At 42.4% G+C, this 14571-nt stretch overlaps 1 protein-coding gene and 1 pseudogene across 1 annotated transcript in view; one reads left to right on the forward strand and one right to left on the reverse strand.

Annotated features, from left to right (window-relative positions):
* Nucleotides 1-14571, reverse strand: part of Bulli (regulator of MON1-CCZ1 complex protein bulli) — a 144887-nt gene that overhangs the window by 17588 nt on the left and 112728 nt on the right. The gene's annotated exons all lie outside the window — the stretch shown is intronic.
* Nucleotides 2014-12054, forward strand: LOC137252996 (craniofacial development protein 2-like; annotated as a pseudogene).

Here is a 14571-nt window from a genome sequence, read left to right on the forward strand (position 1 = left end):
AAAATGAAAAAAATGCCATCATTCTATACCAAATACGAAAAAGGGATGAAACATTGTAACTGGATTGGTTTATTGACGCAAAATATAACTTTGGAAAAAACTTTGTAAAATGGGTGTGACACCTACCATATTAAGTAGAAGAAAATGAAAAAGTTCTACAAGGCGAAATCAACAGCCCTTGGAATCTTGGCAGGAATACTGTTAGTGATATTGCATATATAAATAAATTAGCAGTACCCGACAGATGATTTTCTGGATCACCTGGTCCACATTTTGGTCAATATCGCGAGAACGCCTTCACATATACATCTAAGGGCCACTCGCTTTTAAAACCCTCATTAATACCTTTAATTTGATATCCATATCGTACAAACACATTCTAGAGTCACCCCTGGCCCACCCTAATGGCGATATCTCGAAAAGGCGTCCACCTATAGACCTAATGCCAACTCCCTCTTAAAATGCTCAGTAACACCTTTAGTTTGATACCCATATCGTACAAACGTTCTAGAGTCACCCCTGGCCCACCCTAATGGCGATATCTCGAAAAGGCGTCCACCTATAGACCTAATGTCCACTCCCTCTTAAAATGCTCAGTAACACCTTTCGTTTGATACCCATATCGTACAAACATTCTAGAGTCACCCCTGGCCCACCGTAATGGCGATATCTCGAAAAGGCGTCCACCTATAGACCTAATGTCCACTCCCTCTTAAAATGCTCAGTAACACCTTTCGTTTGATTACGAGCCACCGCTGATTTATACAGCTCCACAGACCTGTTGTCCCCACAGGCAATCAATTTCGCGTTACGCTGGAACCATCCCGCTTCGGTGCACTCGGGCGGAGCTCCAGGGCTTTCTCGTAGCACCTGCCGTGCTACACTAGAGATCGCGGCCCAGATCCACTTCCACTGTTGCTTATGGATCCTACCTTCGGCGTTGCTCTCATCGATCACGGCAATGATCTTCCGATCTTTGGCTATCTCAGCGAAACACTGTGCCCAGCCTCAGTGACAGGTCCACTAGTGGAGGCCTTGGGGTAGGAGCTGGTCAGGTTGCTGGCCTCCCGCCCAGTGCCTCTGTGTGAGATACTGGCCTTTGGACTACGAGAGCCGGATGTGCTCTCGGCTCTCTTGAGGTTTTGTGCGGGAATTACCCCCTCACAAATACAAAGACCCGGTTGAACCGTGACCTCTTTAGCGGAGCTGGCTCCTGTCGGCTTTTTTGGAGAGCCTATCTCCTGGTTTGTGTTAAATTTTTTTGAAAAATACTCCATAACGATTCCCACGAGTAGCGGAGACAGGGAAGGTCCACCCGGACAGAGATCCGCGTTGTCCGGGTAAGGCTAAAATAACATCGAAGGTCGCCCGGTGTTCGATGTACTCCGTTAACGACTGGGCTATTTGGACAGGGCCCCAGCCAGGCTGATCCTCGGCACGGGTCGTATGGCACCTTGATCCAGCCCTGATATCAAGGGATTTCGGACTGACGGTAGGTGGGAAAAGGAAGGGAGAAAGGTCAGAAACGGGAGGAGAGTAAAAAGGTCGCCGCTCGAATTAGCCGCCTAAAAGGCGTTACCAGGTGCCACCACGAGGAGGCTCCCCTCCTTATAGGGAGGGGAGGGGGGGTGCAAGCACCTACGAATCGACGCTTTGTTTCAGTTGTTGTTGCTGTTATAGCGATAAGGATACTCCCCGAAGGCGTTGGGGAGTGTTATCGAATGGATGGTCCTTTGCCGGATGCAGATCCCCACCATCTCACAGGATACGCCACGGATAGGTGAGGGTGACAATTGGGTTTGGAGAAGCTATGTATTGTGCTGGAACCTGAAAGGGCTGCGCTACACAAACCCCTTGAATCCGGTATTTTAGTCGCCTCTTACGACAGGCATACCTACCGCGGATATATTCTAACCCCTAACCCGCTGGGGGGTTTTGATTCAGTCCTCAATTTATCTGTGTTGATGGCGTTTAGCAGAGTGGTGGTGTTATGTAATTTTCGGAAGCCTAAATATGGCAATAGATAAGGCATTGGGAAGAACCGAGGACGGCCCTCACTTGGTGGGGGAAGAGTTATCGTTAAATACGCAATTAGCAGGTGAGTTATTAGTAGAAGCTATGTACAAAACAACCGCTTAGATTCCCACGATTTGTGTGGCAATCCGTTTTTGCTGATTTAAGAGTCTGGTCAGCGCAACGATACAGGCAAGCCAGCGCAGCCGACAGCGATAACAACTATAATCGCGGTAGCGCGAACGGGAAAGTTAGGGCTAGAATTAAGTTATGTTAGCATTAAGTAAGTTAGTCTTCGTAAGATACTCAAAATAAATAAACGTTTTTATAAACATTATACCTACATTTCCTATGTGCTTATCGTCGGCTTAGAGTGCAAATCGGACGACGTTTTCATGGTAAGCAAAAAACTATTTGAAATTTTCATTGAAAGAATAAGAAGTGAACTGGATTTACTTTGTGCGTACCCAATATTTGATGTTACTGTTATGCCAGGTTGATGCATTAGCTCCTGCTCTATGAAACTACATGGAAGAAATGGTACTTAGCAGGTTTGCACTCTATGCAGACGTTATGTCAAGAAAAGCTTGTTGTTGTTGTTACTGTAGCGATAAGCTTGCTCCCCGAAGGCTTCGGGGAGTGTTATCGATGTGATGGTCCTTTGCCAGATACAGATCCGGTACGCTCCGGTAACACAGCTAAGGTGCTAGCCCGACCATTTTGGGAACGATTTATATGGCCACATTAAACCTTCAGGCCATCCCTCCCTCCCCACCCCCAAGTTCCATGAGGAGCTTGGGGTCGCCACAGCCTCGTCTGTTAGTGAAACGGGCTCGAAGGTCAAGTTGACAATTCGGTTTGGAGAAGCTATATATTGCGCTGGCAACCTGAAAAGGTTGCGCTACACAACCCCTTGAATCTGGTATTTTAGTCGCCTCTTACGATAATTAAATAAAAAAATATAAAAAAAATTCGGCCCACTCCGGGATTAGTGGGGATGATTGCAGAATTATTGAAGTTTTTTATGAGAAAAAAAAATGGCGAATTTCGAAAAATCTCGAAAAACTGAAAAATTAAAAAAAAATTTAAAAATTTGTTTGTATTTTTTTTTCGAAAAGTACATTTAAAAGCCAATTTAAAAAAAAAAAAGATCACAAACAGTAAATTTTTGAAAAAGTTATAGCATTTTGAAAACAAAAACGGTGTTTTTTTTTTAAATTCATAACTTTTTTTGAGTTGGATGAAAAAATTTGAAATAATTCTGAAAAACGTCTTTCGTAAGATAGAAAAAGAAGAAAAACTTAAAAACTTTCAGCCAATTCTAAAGGGGTCGGGTTCAAAATTGGTCGAAATGGGATGGAATACCCCATATATAAAAATAAGTGCACATTTTTGGTGTTACTTTATAACTTGAGACCGGAATAGGTTGTGCTTATTTCCATTTTGCATTATTCAATGGAATTGACGTTTCTAGAATTATAATTTGACGTTCGGCATTTCTCAAGTGAAAATCAAACGGAAAAAGAAGTAATTTGTTTTGTTTTGTTTTTTTTTTTTTTTTTTTCATAAAAACTGTAAAAAAAAAATAAATGAACTGCATTTAAGTAAATTCGGTATATGTTGTGCTTCAATTTGGTGAGTAATGTCCCACTAAATTTATTAATTGTGATTTTGTTGTGTCAAAGAAACAACATTGTAATAGAATAGTGTTGCTTTTCTTCAGAAACAACCATGAATACAGTTGAAATAATCTTGAAAATTGCTGACCGACTGCATTCTGATGAAGATGTCATACATTTCGCATCGGCAAATTCATTTTTGGCTGGGATTTTGGCAACAAGAATTCAAGAGTATCGAGTTTATCGCATTTTTTACGACGAAGCGCTGATGCATTATTTCGGTCAATATTTTAGATTTCTTGAAATCAAAACCCGACATTCCGCAAATTTCAACTGGTTCTTTTCAAATAGTCGCTTCCTCACTGAAAATTTACAATATCTCTTCATTACACAACTGTCCCAACAAACAACGGTTCGACGCAACGTGTTCAATCTTCTTTCACGATGAGAAATCACTTATTGGGAAAACGAATATACAGAATCGTTGACTGTTGCCATTCGACTTGCAAATTTACGACTACCAAATCTGATAGCCATAAGATTTACATATACAATGTTTCTTCGAAATACGGATCAAGTCAACATTAGAAACATTTGCCCACCTGTTTTCGAATCAATAATATCGCTACTATTTGGTAACCTAACTCATGAATCCCTCGAGTTCAACGAATATATTCACCAGCGTCCTGAAAATTGTTGTTCCTACACACTTACTAACATTTTTACTCTGATGCCTTAAGAATAAAAAAATTACATTTGGTCTTTTTGTTATGAACTATGGATAATCAACACGTGTGTTCAATATTTATGTAGTTTTCGATTCATAATTGAGTATTTCTTCATTTTCAATTGAATTCCTATCAATATTTATAATACATTGGGAATTACTTCTGTAAGTATGTCCTACCGTTTAACAAAAACATAGTAGAAAATTGTGGCAATGATGTATCATGTTTTTCTCTTCAAATTAATTTTTTCAAATGTTCTTTCTTCGTTCATTTTACAGAATCCATTTAGTGATTTCAACTGTATCTAATCGTGCGCACGTGTCTTATTGTGTTTTTCATCAAATTTTTTGCACGGTTTGTATTTTTGTTTTGTCTTTTGGACATTATACGTGTGGATGTATTTCGACCGCGCATTTTTCGTTTGCAAATGTGCTTTTCTTAAATTAAATTTCTTGCGTTGAACATGGAGTTTTAGTGAATTTTTTTCCTTTCTCTTGAGGAAAATGCCTCGAGCCAGATGTCAAAATATCGGTCGACGTACGCGTAGTGCTAACGGAATGTTACTTCAAAGAAGTGCGCAAAGTATTGATGACCTGTCACAACAAAATGAAATACGACGTGAACGATATGCACGAAATAGATCTGCAGAACCACAGCGGCAAAGAAATCCAGCAGGACCAAGACAAATACGACGTCGTGTTCTAGAAAATATGTATCGTGCTGCTTTTAATTACGATCCACAAATTGATTACAGTATGCATGGATATATTGGATTAGTGAGTGCGATATGTCCACATTGTGAAGCAGCTAAGTTTCTGGGTGAAACGGCTGGCATGTGTTGTGCTAATGGCAAAGTGAAATTGCCGGCATTTGAAACTCCACCTAATCCATTGCACTCATTGATTTTTGGAGGATCACCAATGTCGAAGCATTTTATGAATCATATACAACAATACAATTCATCATTTCAAATGACTTCTTTTGGTGCTATAAAAATTATAAGGGACAATTTTATGCCGACATTTAAGGTGATTACTTCATGTGGAATATCTAATTGTTCTGTAGATCTAAGTAACAGTTTCTACAATGTTTTTTAAGGATTCTGATCCAACATCAAATTACATTGCATACCGTGGTGTGATGGTAGCGTGCTCCGCCTATCACACCGTATGCCCTGGGTTCAACTCCCGGGCAAAGCAACATCAAAATTTTAGAAATAAGGTTTTTCAATTAGAAGAAAATTTTTCTAAGCGGGGTCGCCCCTCGGCAATGTTTGGCAAGCGCTCAGGGTGTATTTCTGCCATGAAAAGCTCTCAGTGAAAACTCATCTGCTTTGCAGATGCCGTTCGGAGTCGGCATAAAACATGTAGGTCCCGTCCGGCCAATTTGTAGGGAAAATCAAGAGGAGCACGACGCAAATTGGAAGAGAAGCTCGGCCTTAGATCTCTTCGGAGGTTATCGCGCCTTAAATTTATTTATTTATTTACATATTACAGATTCAAGGTCAGATTTATCATCGAGCGGGTGCATTGTTACCATTTCCTGACGCTAACCATCAATTTTTGCAAATATATTTTATCGGAGATGAAAATCGTGAGTTGGATGAACGTTGCACAATTGGATCACATACAAAACGAGCGACTATTTGCGATCTCCAAAGATTTTTTCATCAGAACAATGAATTGGTGAAATTGTTCAAAACCGCTCTCTATCGTATGCCATCTGATAATCACAAAATCATAATTAGAGCGGATAAAACGCCTTTTGGTGAGCATGTAATTGTTTGCGATCAGTTTCAATCCAGCGATATTGCATTTCATCGTAGAAATGAACAATTAAGCGTGTTTCGGAGCATTCATCGCAGTTACGACGCATTACAATATCCAATTCTACATTGGAAAGGTGACGATGGTTATCACATTAATATACCAATGATAGATCCAAGAACCGGTAAATAATATACTAATTATATTAATCAGATATTAAATAAAAACTAAAATTTAAAATCGAATGAACATATTTTTTACAGGTCGAGATGGTCAAAAGAAAGTTAGTGCGATGAATTATTATCCTTATAGATTGATGATTCGTGCATAAGAACAAAATTACATTCTGAGATGTGGTAAACTTTTTCACCAGTACATTGTAGACATGTATGCAAAAATTGAAACTGAACATCTTAATTTCATACGACTCAATCAAACCAAATTGCGATCTGAAGAGTACATACATTTGCAAGATGCAATTGCGAATGATGCAAATGTGAACGATGTTCGGACGTCTGACGATATTACCAGCTTCTTATATTGGGAGTCCACGCCACATGCACGAATATGCACCAGATGCTATGTCATATGTTCGAAAATACGGCCGACCAGATATTTTCAACACTTTTACGTGTAATGCGATGTGCAACGATATAAAAAATAATTTGTTCGACGGTCAGTCACTAAGAGGTCGACGCGATGTTACAGCACGTGTATTCCGGCAAAAATTGAAGACACTGATGAATTTAATTGTGAAATTAAGCGTTTTTGGAAAGGTACAGTGTTGGATGTACTTGATTGAATGGCAAAAAAGGGATTCGCCACACGCACACATATTGATATGGCTGGTACGTAAAATAACACCGGACGAGATTAATAGCGTCATATCAGCCGAAATACCAGATCAAACCATCGATCCAGAATTATTTGAAGTGGTAACAAAAAACATGATTAACGGTCCATGCGGTGAAATAAATATGAATTCACCATGTATGATCGATGGGAAATGTTAAAAGCGGTATCCAAGAGCATTCATTTCCGATACCATAACAGGCAAGCAGCTCACTGCGGTTCAAGCAGCTCACTACTGCCGGTGGCTTGCGGCCAAGTATCCGTTTAGCGGTGAGCTAATGTGAGGCGACAACCTGGGTAAGCCAATCTGACATAATCGGTTTAAGGGCTAGCCGAGGAGATCTCATCGGCAGCGTCTGTACACCTCTAGGTGCGGCTGCAAGCGGGCGTCTGCCTTGGAGCAAGCGGCTCGCTATATAAACGTGCAAGTAATATTTTCACCCCCGCTGAGCGGGTTGTGCGCTGGGCTTGGGACCTGCCACGTAAAACAATAATCCAATGAAATATACTGTAACGAATTTGCTGCAAATCCTCTTATTTGCCCTTTTGCTAAGTTCGTATCACTAAACTGTTAAATAAATAACTGCATTATTGAATAATGGAAAATGGCCTTTATTAAAGTACTTCACAATAACACTTATACTTTGCAACTAGCTGGATTAATAACCAAACTGATAGCTTAAATGAAACTAACTTTCAAAATAATACTGCTATTGCTCGCTAGATAGCGTCTTAATCGAAACTGATTGATAGCTCAAATCAAACTGAATTCCAGCGCCTCTACATTTGCTGTCTTTTATACTCTCGGATTTCAACGTTCGCATCTTCTAGGCGCTTCCATTTCCAGAATCTACCAGTTGCCATTGGCTCTCAAATTTCTCAGCTGTAACTACAATTGCACGATTTTATAGCTTCTCTCATTGCATACTTTCAGGAGTATCACAGATTCTGTGTTTGTACATTGATTCTCCGCTGCTCGTGTACGTACATGGCACATATGTGTAGACGCAATTATTGATTTGTTTATGTAGATACATAATGATTGAATTAATGACGTGAATTCACGTCACTGCTTCGCATCGGCCTAGAGATGGCAGCACCCCTTAGTTTTGCTAATATTCGTAACACTGCCCTCCACCTAAGTCTGATCGTCCCGATCAGACAAATCTCTCGATCTAAACGCTGCTAGCATCGCCAAATGTACCACTCTTCTATTTCGTGATTTCTCAATTGCTTGTATGCGGTAGCTGACATCACTGATCGTCTTCACAACTCTGTACGGGCCTTCCTAACTGCACCGATATTTGGATGGAACACCTTTCCGCCGGTGAGGGTTGTATAGCAGTACCAAATCTCCCTCCCGGAAACCTTCCGAATTATTTTCCTTGTCGTACCTGTGTTTCATCTTACTACTCATTATCCTGGATCGTTCCCTCGCACTCTGTTGCTGGGCCAATGAACTACTTCGTAGAGCTTGCGCTTGACAGATTGGCTTCGCATAATCAGTATCGTTCCGACGTTTCTCAACAGAAGGGCACGCTGGCTTGAAACCACCCTTGCATTTTTTCTGGAAAATTCTCTCAGTCGTTTAAGTGCGTCCATTAGGTTTTGTCAATGCCAGTGTTTTTCTCGCAGGTACCTTTGGTTTTGATTTGTTTGGCACATTCTTTCCATCAACCCTTGCCCGATCTGCTGCCTTTGACTTTTGCGGTTTTTGTCGAATCTCTTTCACCAGCACTCGATTACTGCTGAACCCTTCTTCCAAACTGAAGCTAAGTGTCACATCCTGGTTCTCATAGCGCATAATCTTTCTTGGTATATCGATCCTGACGTCATGGTCAACTAAGAAGTCCACTCCCAATATGACTTCATCAACGATCTCCGCCACAACGAATTTGTGTAGAACCATGACCTTCCCAATTAGGACTTCACATATCATTTCTCCCTGGACTTGGTTATACTCGCCTGTGACCGTAAGCAACCTTGCTCCAGGTAACGGTTTTACTCTTCTGTTGACTAAATCAGATCGAATCAAGGAATGAGATGCGCCCGTATCTACAGTCAGTACACGCTCCTTACCATCCACATTCCCTCTGACGGTAAGACTGCATGACTTCCTTCCAATTTGCGACACAGATATCACAGGAAATTCAATAGCTGGAGCTAGCTCTCGATTTTCCCATCTGGCACGCTCTTGCTCATCTCCTCCAGCTCTGCGTTTAAGGCCACCCAAGTTGGAACTACCAGGACCAAGATCGCAATCACGTGCAATGTGACCGGGCTTCCCGCATTTGAAACATTTGATAACTTTTTCACTCCGCTTTTGCGATCCTTTCAGCGCCTCCAATATTGCGTCTACCCACTCTGGCCTTTCTACCTCCACACGGCGTGCTTTGAAAACTGGCTTACACAGAAGCAATGCTGTTTCTTGAGTCAGTGCATGGGATACCGTTTCTGCGAATGTGGGTTTTGGGTTTGCACATGTCGCTCGCTTCGTTTCTACGTCCCGTATGCCATTCATAAAACCCTGGATTTTTACCCTCTCGGTGTACTCCACGGGTGCGCCCGCATTTGCCAAATGTGCCAACCTTTCAACATCCGAGGCAAACTCCTGCAAAGTCTCATTCGCTCTCTGGTGACGGTTTTGCAACTTAATTTGGAGTATCTGTTTTCTATGCTCGCTTCCATAACGTCGTTCTACAGCAGCCAATGCTTCATAACTGTTCCGTTCGTACTCTGGAATCGTCTTTAAGATTTCCGCTGCAGGCCCTTTCAATGCCACGAACAGTGCAGCAACTTTATCTTCCGCATTCCAGTTGTTCACTGCTGCGCTCTTCTCAAACTGTAGCTTGAAGACCTGGAAAGGAACAGAACCGTCAAATGATGGTGTTTTTACCTTTGGATTGCTTGCTGAAACAGCTGAGCGGTTTAGTTGTAACTGCTCCATACGACCTTTTAACGCTTCTATTTCGGCATTAATTTTGTCCTCGAGTTGTAAAATTTTTGCATCCTGCTCTTCCAGTTTCACAAAGAGCTGCGATGATACCTGTTTCGAAATTTGTGCCGATATTTCAGATATACGTGCCTCTTGCGCTTCCAGTTGAGATGCCAATTATGTCTTCTGTTCTTCCAATTGTGTTTCTATCTTGGATGTAATCTGTGTCGACATTTCTGACATACGCGTTTCTTGTGCCTCAATCGTCGATGTAATCTGTGTCGACATTTCTGAAATACGCGTCTCTTGTGCTTCCATCTTGGATGTTAAAAGTGTGTGCTGAGATGCCACTGTCGATGTTTGAGCAGTTATTGCAGCCAATATCATGTTCAAGTCTGTGCTCGTAACAGTCTGTGATGTTTCGTTTTTCTCTTCAATTTTTGTTGTTGTCTCGTCCCCATCAGGATAAAAGACATACTCGTCCACATCAATTCCTTCTGCTTCCATTGCCTCTCGTAGCCGTGCCTGAAGTTCGAGTTTAACGCGGCTTGTATTCAATCCACGGCTCTCCAACTCTTTCTTCAGTTGCTGGATCTTCAATTCACTGAACTTTGCCATGTCCTTGTTATCCTTTAGAATTTATTCAACAATTCCTCTTCTGACACCAATTGTAACGAATTTGCCGCAAATCCTCTTATTTGCCCTTTTGCTAAGTTCGTATCTCTAAACTGTTGAATAAATAACTCCAATATTGAATAATGGAAAAATAGCCTTTATTAAAGTACTTCACAATAACACTTATACTTTGCAACTAGCTGGCTTAATAACCAAACTGATAGCTTAAATGAAACTAACTTTTAAAATAATACTGCTATTGCTCGCTAGATAGCGTCTTAATCGAAACTGTTTGATAGCTCAAATCAAACTGAATTCCAGCGCCTCTACATTTGCTGCCTTTTATACTCTCGGATTTCAACGTTCGCATCTTCTAGGCGCTTCCATTTCCAGAACCTACCAGCTGCCATTGGCTCTCAAATTTCTCAGCTGTAACTACAATTGCACGATTTTATAGCTTCCCTTATTGCATACTTTCAGGAGTATCTCAGATATATGCATGTGTTTGTGCATTGATTCTCCGCTGCTCGTATACGTACATGGCACATATGTGTAGACGCAATTATTGATTTGTTTATGTAGATACATAATGATTGAATTATTGATGTGAATTCACGTCACTGCTTAGAATCGGCCTAGAGATGGCAGCACCCCTTAGTTTTGCTAATATTCGTAACAATACCAACAAGCCTCGGATATATACACTCTCGATGACGACCATGACAAATGTTTTAAGGACAATGAATGCATGCGCCTGGAACGTCCGCTCCCTGAATGGGATTGGTGCAGATGCCCGGCTGGTTGATGTCCTCGTCAAAGCAAAATCTGACATCACCGCCATCCAATAAATGCGTTGGACGAAGCAAGGAAGAAAGAAGATCAAAAAATGGGACATCTACTGGAGTGGCCATACGAATAAGCGCAGTTTCGGCGTCGGATTCGTGGTGGGAGAGAGACTTCGTCGCCAAGTTCTGGTGTTCACGCCTGCGGACGAGCGGTTCGCCGCTATCCGAATAAAAGCAAAATTTTTTAATATATCATTCATCTGCGCCCATGCGCCGACAGAGGAGAAAGACGATGAGGTGAAAGACACTTTTTATGAACAATTAGAACGCACATACGAGCCCTGCCCCCGTCATGATATAAAAGTCGTGCTTGGCGACTTCAACGCCAGGGTGGGCAAAGAAGGTGTTTTTGGCCCTACAGTCGGAAAGTTCAACCTACACAATGAAACTTCTCCTAACGGACTGAGGATGATTGACTTTGCCGGTGCTCGAAACATGGTCATATCCACCACGAGTTTCATGCATAAAAAGATACATCAAGCTACATGGCTGTCCCCTGATCGAAATACTCGCAATCAGATCGATCACGTTGTGATAGACGGACGGCATGCCTCCAGTGTTTTAGATGTGCGCACGATCCGAGGACCTAACATCGACTCGGACCATTATCTCGTTGCAGCCAAAGTACGCACCGCCTCAGCGCGGTTAAAACCAAGGAACAAAAAACACAAGGAAAGCTAGACGGCGAAAAGCTTCAATCACAACAGACTGCCAATGATTTCGCAACTCGACTCTCACACCTGCTCTCTGAGAGCACAACTCATCCTAAAGGAATACAGGAGCAGTGCGAGCATATCTCCAAATCACTTCGTACTGCCGTCGAGGAAAAAATTGGTTACCGGCGGCCACGAAAAAACAACTGGTACGATGAGGAATGCCGCGTTGCAACAGAAAGAAAAGACGCTGCCTACGGGGCTACGTTAAAATCGAGCGCAACAAGAGGAGTGTGTGAACGCTATCGTGAGTTGAAAAGGGAAGCGAGACGCCTTTTCAGGAAGAAAAAAGCAGAAGCAGAAAGGCGTGAGTTCGAGGAGCTTCAGCTGCTATCCACCAGGAATAACGCCCGAAAATTTTACCAAAAAATACGGCGACAGACGGAAGGTTTTAACACTGGGGCAAACTCCTGTAGAGACGAAAATGGCGACCTTGTAACTGATGTCCAGAGAGTGCTTAGATTATGGAGGGAAAACTTCTCTGCTCTCCGAAATGGAAGCAGCGATTCACCGTGCAGAGATGACGAAACCGATCCCGCAATCGATGATGATGGAATATATGTCCCCCCGCCCGATTATGACGAAGTTAGAATAGCAATAACCAGATTGAAAAACAACAAGGCCGTGGGCGCTGATGGATTGCCTGCGGAGCTATTCAAGTGCGGCGGCGAGGAGTTGGTAAGGCGCATGCAACAGCTTCTTAGCAAAATATGGGCGGACGAGTGCACGCCCGACGATTGGAATCTAAGTGTTCTTTGCCCAGTCCACAAGAAGGGGGTTACTGCAAAATGCACCAACTATCGTGGAATCAGCCTTCTTAATATCGCATATAAGGTCCTTTCAAGTGTATTGTGCGAAAGATTGAAGCCCACCGTGAACCGGCTGATTGGACCTTATCAGTGCGGCTTCAGACCTGGTAAATCTAACATCGACCAGATTTTCACAATGCACCAAATCTTGGAAAAAACCCGTGAAAAGAGAATCGACGCACATCACCTCTTCGTCGACTTAAAAGCCGCCTTCGACAGCACGAAAAGGAGTTGCCTATATGCCGCTATGTCTGAATTTGGTTTCCCCGCAAAACTTATACGGCTGTGCAAAATGACGTTGAGCAACACCATCAGCTCAGTCAGAATTGGGAAGGACCTCTCCGAGCCGTTCGAAACTAAATAGGGTTTCAGACAGGGTGACCCCCTATCGTGCGATTTCTTTAATTTGATGCTGGAGGAAATTATACTAGCTGCAGAACTTAACCGCACTGGAACAATATTCTATAAAAGCGTGCAGTTACTGGCATATGCTGATGACATTGATATCATCGGCCTAAACACCCGCGCTGTTAGTTCTGCTTACTCCAAACTGGCAAAAGAAGCGGTAAGGATGGGTTTGATGGCGAATGAGGACAAAACGAAGTACCTGCTGTCATCGAGCAAAGAGTCATCGCATATGCGCCTTGGCAACCACGCACTGTTGGCAGCCATAATTTCGAAATAGTAAAAGACTTCGTTTATTTGGGAACCAGCATCAACACTAGCAACAACATCAGCACTGAAATCCAGCGAAGAATCAATCTTGCCAATAAATGCTACTTTGGACTAGGTAGGCAATTGAAGAGTAAAGTCCTCTCTCGGCGAACAAAAATCATACTCTACAAGTCACTTATCGTACCCGTCCTGCTATATGGGGCAGAAGCATGGACCATGACAACAGCAGATGAAGCGGCTTTGGAAGTGTTCGACGAGAGAAAAGTTCTTCGAAAGATTTATGGAATGAAATGAGGACAAAACGAAGTACCTGCTGTCATCGAGCAAAGAGTCAGCGCATACGCGCCTTGGCAGCCACGCACTGTTGGCAGCCATAATTTCGAAATAGTAAAAGACTTCGTTTATTTGGGAACCAGCATCAACACTAGCAACAACATCAGCACTAAAATCCAGCGAAGAATCAATCTTGCCAATAAATGCTACTTTGGACTAGGTAGGCAAATGAAAAGTAAGGTCCTCTATCGGCGAACGAAAATCATACTCTACAAGTCACTTATCGTACCCGTCCTGCTGTATGGGGCAAAAGCATGGACCATGACAACAGCAGATGAAGCGGCTTTGGAAGTGTTCGAGAGAAAAGTTCTTCGAAAGATTTATGGACCTCTACGCGTTGGCGATGTCGAGTACCGAAGAAGATTTAATGATGAGCTGTAGGAGCTATACGCAGACATCAACATAGTCCAGCGAATTAAAACGCAGCGGCTGCGCTGGCTAAGCCATGTTATGCGAATGAAAGATGATGTGCCGGCCAAGAAAGTGTTTCTATCGGAACCCGCCTATGAAAGCAGAGGTAGAGGGCGGCCCCCACTCCGTTGGAAGGACCAGGTGGAAAACGATTTTAACGCCAATTAAGTAAGTAAGTAAGTAATAACAGGCAATGACGGATATCATATTGTATCGACGTCGATCATTTGAAAATAACGGTAAAACGGCGATAATAA

The sequence above is a fragment of the Eurosta solidaginis genome, chromosome 5 (assembly GCF_040869045.1).
Source record: "Eurosta solidaginis isolate ZX-2024a chromosome 5, ASM4086904v1, whole genome shotgun sequence".
Classification (NCBI taxonomy): domain Eukaryota; kingdom Metazoa; phylum Arthropoda; class Insecta; order Diptera; family Tephritidae; genus Eurosta; species Eurosta solidaginis.